The sequence below is a fragment of the Periplaneta americana genome, chromosome 11, assembly GCF_040183065.1.
Source record: "Periplaneta americana isolate PAMFEO1 chromosome 11, P.americana_PAMFEO1_priV1, whole genome shotgun sequence".
NCBI lineage: Eukaryota > Metazoa > Arthropoda > Insecta > Blattodea > Blattidae > Periplaneta > Periplaneta americana.
Window position 1 is genome coordinate 80,285,046 of NC_091127.1, and position 3,330 is coordinate 80,288,375.

General features: G+C 36.6%; 1 non-coding gene across 1 annotated transcript; it reads left to right on the forward strand.

The window, feature by feature from the left end:
* Positions 1 to 2,656: 2,656 nt before the first annotated feature.
* Positions 2,657 to 2,729, forward strand: TRNAN-GUU (transfer RNA asparagine (anticodon GUU)). Its single transcript has one exon. It is a non-coding gene; the product is annotated as a tRNA-Asn (tRNA).
* Positions 2,730 to 3,330: the final 601 nt, after the last annotated feature.

The window sequence follows — 3,330 nt, forward strand, 5'->3', positions numbered from 1 at the left end:
GTGTGCTCCGCGGAGCCCTTAGGGCTCCACGAATGATTCTCAGGGGCTCCGTCTGCGGAAGTTATGAAGATGACAAAAATTGCTAATTCCATCTAGTCTCTAGCGGGGAAAACAGAAACTACTTCCACCAAGCAAAAAATACTTTCTGAGAAAGTAGTTTGCATTCTTCTTGCTACATGGAAGCATTAATATTAGATCTACTCGTCACTGGAACTATCTCGAGGAATATACAATCTATTGACTGTTACGTTACCTCAAAAAATATATGTACTGTAGACCTGCATGTTAATTTGATAGGAGATGTGTTAGTTAAACTTTCGTTGAACCGGAACTGTGGCTTAAGACGGACTCCCTAAGACCTAAGAGTCATTAGCCATCAACCAGTGCCCAATCAAAGGGAGATAACAACAGCAATAACCTTACTTTCAAAGAAGATAGTGCGAATTCCTGAGAATTGAGTTCGGAATATGTTGAACATGATCCTGTCTCAGAGTCTACGATGTCTAGTGTAGTGTAGAGGTAATGAAAGTAACAAACGAAAATATTGTGATTTATATTTGGACATGGGATTCACTGTGTTTGCTGATGAACGTCCACAGTGTGTGATATGTAACAAAGTTTTTCCCAGTAGTTCTATGTTCCTTGCCAAGCTTAGACGGCATTTCTCAATAAAAAAAAAATCATAAATAAAACTGCAGACTACTTCGAAAGAAAAAGTGACGAACTCCATGCAGTTCAGACAAAATTTCACCTCGTGTAAATACAAATAACGAGAAAGCACTGAAAACGTCGTATTTGGTTAGTCATGACCAGGTTCTTGCTGGTAAACCTCACCCTTGCTGAAACTCTTATGAAACCACTATTAGTGAAGGTAGTGAAGTGCATGGTGGACGAGAAAACTGCAAACTTCATTTCCAGTGTGCCCTTATCAAATAACACTGTAAATAATCGAATCCAGAATATATGAAAAGACGTAAAAAATATCATGATTTCCCGTATCAGTTAAACGAAATTTTCGTTACAGCTTGACAAATCCACGGTGTCTGCCGGATTATCTATGTTAATTATGTTTGTGCGGTATGAATTTTCAGGTTTTTTCATGAAATTTTTTGTTCTGCAGCCATTGCCATCCTCTACAAGCGGTACTGAATTTTTTTCTTCTTCATTGAAAACTCGAAACCGTGGGACAATTGCATTGACATGTGCACAGATGGCGCAAAGGACATGATGGTCCTGTTGCTGGCGCTATTGCAATGATCAAGAAAGTTTTAAAAACTGCACAAGTAGTCACTGTGTACTACACCATCACGCCCTCACAACGAAACAATTCCAGCGTTATTAAAGACAACGCCGTCAAAATTGTCAACTTTCTTAAGGCACGGCCTTCGCAGTGTAGGCTACTTAAAATCCTGTGTGAAGATATGGGTAGTATACACAAGTCATTGTTAGTAATATTACACACAGAAGTGCAATGGTTGTCGCGCGGTAAAGCGTTGTCCTGTTTGCATGAACTTCGAACGGAAGTTTCTTCACTTTTGAATTACCAGAATAGTTTGCTAGCAGATTATTTGAATGATCAGGAATGGTCGTACAAATTATGTTACTTGGCAGACATTTTTCAAAAATGAAATCAGCACATACGTACAAGGTAAATGGAAGACTATGTTCGATGCTGATGACGAAATTGTCGCACTGAAGAAAAAGATTGCGTTTTCCATAGAAAGCGTCGACAATAAGGATCTTACGTTTATCATTGTCTTCAAACTTTATAGAAGAAAATAACATAACAATGAATGTCTCATTCATAGCAATAATGAAAGAAAACCTTGACAATTTTCTTCAAAATATGAATTCATACTTTCCAAGGGACACTCAAGAATCGATTCTAAAGAAATACGAGTGGATCGTAGATCCATTTCCAGTGATGTCAAAACCAGCAGCCCTCACTGCTTCAGATATGAGGTCCTTATAGACATGGTTTCGAACAGCAACTGTCAGGCATAATTTAAAAGCAAACCATTTTCCGAATTTTGGGCTAAGTTAGGGGAGGGTCTTTTGATTACTAAGTTCAAAAGCTAAATTTCTCTCACTGCCTTTTGGTAGCCTACTGCGTACCTCAGTGAAACGACCTTTTCGAGGTACACAGCTACAAAAACAAAATATCGAACTTGTTTGGACACAGAAGACGATATACGTCTTCAACTGACTTCTATGACACCGGACATTGACAAACTCTGTCGCAAGAAACAGGCACATTCTTCACATTAACTTCGGGTATACATGTAATATTGTAACATTTTTAAAATATCTTTACCCACTTTGAGGTCTGTGGATACAGAGGGGAAAAATGTGATCGGTGTCGGGTAGAGTTCCCGGGTAGCTCAGTTGGTAGAGCGTTGGTACGTTAAACTAAAAGTCCCGAGTTCGATTCCCGACCCCGGAACAATTTTTCCCTCGAAATTATTCAAATCAACTTTACAGGGAGTTATACCTGAAATCTTGATTTGCATAATACACGTCACTGTTCGTTAACAGAAAACCACAATTTAAGTCACACGGAGTTAGTGTGCACTCGAAGTTGGTTACTTGACGGTTGTCAGCCCACTTTGAGGTCTGTGGATACAGAGGGAAAAATTGGATCGGTGTCGGGTAGAGTTCCCGGGTAGCTCAGTTGGTAGAGCTTTGGTACGTTAAACCAAAGGTCCCGGGTTCGATTCCCGGCCCAGGAACAATTTTTCCCTCGAAATTATTCAAATCAACTTTACAGGGAGTTATACCTGAAATCTTGATTTGTATCTTAACTACATGTTAATATCATTTTGTAGATTTAAATAAATTATATCCAGTACTTTTTTACTATTGTTTCCTTTATTAATATATATATATATATTTATTATTTTGCTAATAATTGTGACATAAAATATAATATATACAGAAAAACTTTAGCTCGCCCCTGAAAGAGCAGAACTCGTGCTCAGGGGCGAATTCCTGAATTGAAATTAATAATTATACAATACAATTTGTCTTATGTCTACTATGCAATTATAGTATATAAATTTAAATTTACAATTTTTCAATTTTTATAAAATCCATATATAAGTTTTTAAATTTAATACTAGAACTATTAGAATTGACAAGATTAGGATATTTAAATATAAATTTGTTATATATTCTTGGGCCTAAATTACTACTATGATTAAATACTGTAACAGTGTTGCATTTTGGTTCAAACAATCTTAAAGAATTCATACCTTTTCTTTCATAACTATGAGAATACAATTCAAAATTATTTCGATTTTTATGTATGAATTTTATTAATACATACTAGGT